This window comes from Canis lupus, chromosome 7 (genome assembly GCF_011100685.1).
Source record: "Canis lupus familiaris isolate Mischka breed German Shepherd chromosome 7, alternate assembly UU_Cfam_GSD_1.0, whole genome shotgun sequence".
Lineage (NCBI taxonomy): Eukaryota > Metazoa > Chordata > Mammalia > Carnivora > Canidae > Canis > Canis lupus.
The window spans coordinates 42,918,847-42,925,851 of record NC_049228.1 but is presented as its reverse complement, the minus strand read 5'-3'; the positions used below and the strand labels follow the sequence as shown (position 1 = coordinate 42,925,851).

The window sequence follows — 7,005 nt, the reverse complement described above, 5'->3', positions numbered from 1 at the left end:
TGGCTCACAACTTCCTTCTCCCTGTGGACCAAAAGAGTGCTGCCCCTCCCTCCCCCAGTGACAGAGCCCCTCTGCCTCTGCCCCTAGTGCTGACCTACCAGGGGCCTCAGGGAAGAGGAGAGATGACCCACCATGGAGGGGTGGTCTCCCTGCACCTGGGTGAACGGAGACCGCCCTCGCCGGGCCCTACTGTGAAAGCCCTCTGACATTCTGCCCTCCACTGCCCAGTCAGGGATGCCTTTCACAGTGAACATGCTTGTGTGGGGGACTCCCCCCAGCTCCCCCTTAGCCTCCCACTTCCCTGCATGCGGTCTGACCCCCCTATTCCCACCGTCCCCCAGGGCTTCCCAGACTTTGTGGATGAGTCTGGGCACCCCGTGTCCCCAGGAGCGGTGTACCCCCCAGATTTCAGTCCAGGGTTTGACCGTCCTTTCCCCAGCACTCCCACCACACGATGACCTCCTGCCTCTGCTGCTTGCTGGCCTCCACTGTGACCGCCCCTTTGAGGCTGTGGTCCCCCCCCACAGGCTGTGGTCCCCCCAGCCTCTCCCCCGCTGGGGCTTCCTATATCTGCTCTGCTGAGCTGTGGCAGACCAACCACCCCGAGTTGGGGAGAAGAGGGCAGCCCCCACTGTACTGCTTCTCCAATTTCACCCTTTGCCTCCGCTCCCTCAGCACCCCCTGCCCCCCTGCCTTTGTGTTCTCTTGCCTAAATGCTTTCCCTAACTGCTAGCATCACCTTTGATCTTCGTGTGGCCACCCAGAATGTCTAGGCCTGATCTTACTTGGCCAGCCTCTTCCTTTTTTTTTTTTTTTTAGATCTCTTGTGACGTCCCTACTGCTCCTCCTGCTCCTCTTGGCCAAGGCTCCATCTGGCTCTGAGCTCTTCTGGTTTGGTCAAGGTCCTCAGGTGCCAGCCACTGAACCCTGTGGTTTATATGAGATTTGGGAGATCATGATCATTACTGCCAGATTGGGTTTCTGTCCCCTCACCCCACTTGCTGGACCTCAGTACCCACCTCTCCATTGGCCCTCTCCCCATGGGTCACCCACCCGCTCCTCATATTCAACATGGAACATGATCCTCCTCAATATCTGCTCCCCCTGCCGCACCCGCACTTCAGTGGGCGGGATACCATTTAGTCATGAGTACCAGGCCCAAGAGTCTCTCTGACATCCTGCCCTTCACTGCCCAGCCAGGGACGCCTTCCACAGTGAACATGCTTGTGTGGAGGACACAAGGAGAGCCCCCAGCCTCTGCTCTGGTGCCACCATGCTCCGTGTGATACATGTCGCCCTCCTTGATGCACAGCACGGGGATGAGTCCAAGTGTGATGTCTTAAGCTGCTAGTCCTGGGGTGTGAGCCAGTCAGCGTCAGGACAGCTCCGTGGCCCTGAAGGAGATAAAGCCTTCTGCAAGGAGAGCTCTGTCCTACTGCCTGCCCAGGCCCTGCAGGGGCGGGGAGAGCTCGCTGGAGCGGACAAGCCAGTGGCTCCAGGTCAGCAGGAGCGGGATTGCTGATGAAAACCCAGGCCTGGGCCTGCAGTGGCCTCTCGGAAGGAGCTGCTGTTGGCAGCATCCCTGTGGTGGCAGCTGGGCCAGGGGCCACGGGAGGGGCTGAACTCTCCGTCTTATCTCTGTTTTCAGAACAAAGTCGGGAAGCCTACACCCATGGCCTACCATTGTTTGAGGAGGGGTTTGCTGGGAGCTGAGGCCTGAGGTCAGTGAAGGCAGGGGTGGGGCAGCTGTGGGTCTGGTGAAAGGAGAGCCAGCCCTCCTCTGGTGCTGGTCCTCTGTGAAGCACCACATCCGGACACTGGCCTTCCGCCTGCCCTCTGGGGCTTCCAGCTCCCGCTGGTTGGGGACAGCTGCCATGCTAGCAGGATGGGTTGACAGAGGGAGGCTTCATCTCTCTGGGTTGACAGAGGGAGGCTTTCCCAAACATTTCTGGGAGCTGGGATGTTAAAACTCTTAAAGGTGCTGTCCCTTAAGAGATGAGTGTTGGACAGAGAACACCGGGGTCCCCTGGGCTGAAGATTCTGAAGAAATTGTCCACCCTGCCATGACTGGGGGGCTGGAGACAGCCTGAGAAGGACTCTCTCGCTATCCCCCAGGGCCTGGCAGTGACTTGTGTGGGCCGGAGTGTGGGACATGTGGGACACTGGGCCATGGGACATCGGGGGGAATTGTGGTCCTGCAAGGGTGAGGAGGGGGCTGTGGGGCATGCCCTCCCCACTCACCAGCCACAGCACTGGGTGCCTCCTACGGGAACGTGCTGGGTGCAGAGCACTGGTTAGAGGGGTCCTGGGTCAGCGGCTGCTCCCCAGGCAGGGAAAGGCCCTTAAGGTGGCTTTGCTGGAGCTGGAGCTTGGTCTTTACTGGAGCAGAAGGGACAACTCCCAGAAAAGCAGAAACTCGGCTCTGTGAAGATATAAAGGACATAGGGAGACTACAGTAGACCTGCTCAACCACTGGTGACGGTCACTGTCTAGGTCTAACCTCATGCTGAGAAGGGGAAGACATAGTCCTTGACCTTGTCCCTGGAACTAGCATGGGAGGAGGGGCCAACCCGTCCTGTCTGATGTTCTGCAATATCTCGAGTGGTAGTTCTTTCTTTTTAAAAAATTTTTAAATTAAAAAAAAATTTTTTTTAAGATTTATTTATTTATTTATTCATAAGAAACACACACAGAGAGAGGTAGAGACACAGGCAGAGGGAGAAGCAGGCTCCATGTAAGGAGCCTGATGTGGGACTCGATCCTGGGTCTCCAGGATCACACCCTGGGCTGCAGGCGGTGCTAAACCGCTGCACCACCGGGGCTGCCCCTCCAAATTTTTTTAATTTAAATTCAGTTAGCGAACATATAGTACATCATTAGTTTCAGATGTAGTATTCAATAATTTAGTAGTTGTGTATAACACCCAGTGCTCTTCACATCATGTGCCCTCCATAATGCTTATCACCCAATTTCTTTCTTTTAAGATTTTATCCATTTATTTGACACAGAGAGAGCGCACACAAGCAGGGGACGCAGCAGAGGAAGAGGGAGAAGCAGGCTCCCCACTGAGCAGGGAGCCCAATGTGCAGCTCCATCTCAGGACCCTGAGATCATGATCTGAGCTGACTGAGCCACCCAGGTACCCCTCTTTTTTTTTTAGATTTTAAAATATATCTATATATGTATATATGTGTATATATGTACATATATATATATATATATATAGAGAGAGAGAGAGAGAGAGAGTACACGCATGAGTGGAGGGGCAGAGGGAGAGGGAAAGGGACAAGCAAACTCTGCTGAGCTGGAGCCCAACTCTGGGCCTGATCTCAGGACAGCAGAAGGAGAGGAAAGCAGAGACCCCTGAGTCGGCTCAGGCTATTCTGGCAGACAATGCCAGAGCCAGCAATGGTGCTTCTGGTGAATGTTTCCAATCTGTGACGGATGGATACTTCTGTAAAATAACAGCGTTTTATTAGTATTGGTACTAGCACTACAGTATGATACTAGCATTATTGGAAAAAAGGAAAATGATCAGGAGCTTGGGTGTTACAGCAAAGGGGAATTGCAATAAAATTCCATGTAAGAGTCTTCTTGCTTTTATTTATTTTATTTTATTTTTTTAAGATTTATTTATTTATTTGTGATAGACATACAGAGAGAGGCAGAGACACAGGCAGAGGGAGAAGCAGGCTCCACGCAGGGAGCCTGATGTGGGACTCGATCCCGGGTCTCCAGGATCATGCTCTGGGCTGAAGGCAGGCACTAAACCACTAAGCCACCCAGGGATCCCCCGTCTTCTTGCTTTTAATATTCTTTCTTTTTCACTGTATTCTGCCATTTTAATTACCATATGTCTTGGAATGGATCTGCTTCTGTTAGGGGTTTTCTTTTCTTTTTGTTGGAGGTTTTCTTTCTTTTTTTTATTTTTATTTTAGATTTTATTTATTTATCCACGAGACACACACACACACACACACACACACACACACACACACACACAGAGGTAAAGACACAGGCAGAGGGAGAAGCAGGCTCCATGCACCGGGAGCCCAACGTGGGACTCAATCCCAGGTCTCCAGGATCACACCCTGGGCTGAAGGCGGCGCTAAACCGCTGAGCCACCCGGGGCTGCCCCTGTTGGAGGTTTTCTGTGCCTCCTGGATCTGGATATCTGTTTCCTTCTTCAGATTAGAGAAGTTTTCACCTATTAGTTCTAATACATCCCTTGCCCACTTTTCTGTCTCTTCTTCTTCTGGGATTCCTATCTTATAGATGTGACTATGTTAGATGGAGTCTCTGAGTTCCCTAAGCCTATTCTCGTTTTGTGTAATTCTTTTTTTCTCTTTTGCTGAGCTTTCCAGTACTCTGTCTTCTAGATCATGGACTCCTTCCTCTGCTTCTTCCAGCCTGCTGTCCGTTCCATCAAGCATGTTCTCATTTTATTTATCAAGACCTTTTTCTCTGCTCTTTATTCCTTTTTTTTTTGAAGATTTTATTTATTTGTTTGTTTATTTATTTATTTATGAGAAACACAGAGAGAGAGGCAGAGACACAGGCAGAGGGAGAAGCAGGCTCCATGTAGGGAGCCTGATGTGGGACTCGATCCTAGGACTCCAGGATCACACCCTGAGTCAAAGGCAGGTCCTCAACTGCTGAGTCACCCAGGTATCCCTGCTCTTTATTCCTTATGTCTGTATTGATGGTCTCCCTGATGCTTTCTACCCTATTCTCAAGTCCAGACAGTATCTTTATGATCATTACTTATTTTTTTACTTATATCTGTTTCACTCAGATCTCTAGCAGCGGTCTTGTCCTGTTCTTTCATTTGGGATACAGTCCTCTGTCTTCTCATTTTGTCTAAGTGTCTGCCTGTTTCTTTGTTGGGAAAGCCAGCCAGGTCTCCTGCTGTTGGAGGTCAGGGCCTTGTGAAGTAGAGGTCCTGGTTTCCCTGCTGTAGAGTATCTCCTGTTCCCCAGGCCTGAGCTTCCAGGAGTGTCTCTGATGTGTGCTGCCAGTGCTCTGCTGCTGTGTCCAGGCCATTCTCTCCCTCAGGCCAGCCATCTGCAGAGGCTCTCTCTGCCTGAGGTGAGCAGTGTTGGACACTGGCCCAAATGTGGCAACTTTTAAACTAGGTGTACTCTGGTCTACTTGTAAGATGAAACTTGAGCCACCAATGCTGGAACAGAGAGGCCTCACAAAACTCTAGGAAGGCTGGGAGAGGAGGTATGGGCAGGGTTTCCTGCTGGTGTTCTGGGGGAAGGGATGTGCTGTGCTGGGACTGAGGCAAGTGTGAGGAGGAGTGGTAGTTCCACCAGAGCATAAGGGGACAGGGCTTGATAAAAGCAAGTGAGGCAGTGAGTGACCCCTGTGCTTATGCTGAGGGCGCTGAGGACTGGGGAGGGAAATGGCACTTCCCAGCTCTCTATTCCCGGAGGGGTCTCTGTGAATGCTGCCCCTCTGGGACACAGTTGGAGAACAGCAGATAATCTCCCCACTGTGTGCCCCAGATATTCCTCAGATCACTGTTTCCATGCTACATGTCCATGGGCCATTTGCTCTGCCTTCTCTCCTGGAGCAGTACGAACTCCAGTGCAGCTCTCTGTGGACCTGTAAACTCGAGGCTTTAAGTCCTATTAGTTGCAAGAACTCATGAAATTCGGCCCCTCTCACCTTCTGCTTCCCAAGCCAGTTGCTATTGGGAATCATTTTCCCTCTGTTCTCCCCTGCGCACTGGTCAGTTTCTCACCCTTCTCTGTGACTGTGGCTCCTTCCCCACCAAGCAGCCATTGTCTTGGCACTTGCTACCTTCATCAGGGTGGCCTCTTCTCCGCTTTCACTTGTGGAGTTTATTCTGCCAGACTCGAGGTAGATTCTGGAGTATTTAGGATTTGATAGTTATCCAGCTCTATTGGTGAGACTAGATAAACCTAGGGTCCTCTTACTCTGCCGCCATCTTGTGATAACATTTCTAAATGCGTATTTCAAGTTCTATACTTAGCACAAGGAGGATCGGCAACAAGCAGTTTGTGACTTGGTAGTTAGAAGGCCACACTCTGAGTAGCTTTAGGAGGAATCAATGAGGGCAGCCCGGGTGGCTCAGCGGTTTAGCACTGCCTGCAGCCCTCAGTGTGATCCTGGAGACCCAGGATCGAGTCCCACGTCGGGCTCCCAGCATGGAGCCTGCTTCTCCCTCTGCCTGTGTCTCTGCCTCTCTTTCTCTCTCTCTCTGTCACAAATAAATAAATAAAATCTTAAAAAAAAATAGAAGGAATCAATGAGGCTCTAGGAAGGCAAGTTCATAGGCTCTCTGATGTGTTGTTTTGTGGAGGGGAGACCAGGTGACAACTATGGTGGTAGAGCAATGCTGGTCTTGAACTCATGACCCTGAGATCAAGAGTTGGATGCTTAACTGACTGAGCCAGAGAGGTGCCCCCAAAATAAAATCTTAAAAAAAAAAAATTACAAGATAGATCAATCTTTTTATGTACAAAAAAGAGAATATTTAATTTTAAATTTATTTTTATTTTTTGAACATTTTATTGATATTGTTTTATTTATTTATTTATTGATATGGTTTTAAATTCCACATTTAAGAAATTATCACTTCTTGGGATCCCTGGGTGGCGCAGCGGTTTGGCGCCTGCCTTTGGCCCAGGGCACGATCCTGGAGACCCGGGATCGAATCCCACGTTGGGCTCCCGGTGCATGGAGCCTGCTTCTCCCTCTCCCTGTGTCTCTGCCTCTCTCTCCCTCTCTGTGTCTCTCATGAATAAATAAATAAAAAAAAATAAAAATAAAAAATAAAAATTAAAAAAAAAAAGAAATTATCACTTCTTGAGTTCTATATGAAAAAAATAATATTTGCAATTATCTAAAAATGCTATTAAAATAGTTTTCCATTTTCCAACTATGTAATGTCTAATTTTGTTTGGCATAGAAGTTACAACGTACCGAAACTTATAGGATGCAGATAAAGTCATGCTTAGAGAGAAATGTATAGCT

General features: G+C 49.8%; 1 long non-coding RNA gene across 1 annotated transcript; it reads right to left on the bottom strand.

Moving 5' to 3' along the window:
* Positions 1–616: 616 nt before the first annotated feature.
* LOC119872573 lies at positions 617–2,404 on the bottom strand. Its single transcript, XR_005362389.1, has 3 exons — positions 2,242–2,404; positions 1,154–1,394; positions 617–927 (listed from the first exon to the last, which is right to left on the bottom strand). It is a non-coding gene; the product is annotated as an uncharacterized LOC119872573 (long non-coding RNA).
* Positions 2,405–7,005: the final 4,601 nt, after the last annotated feature.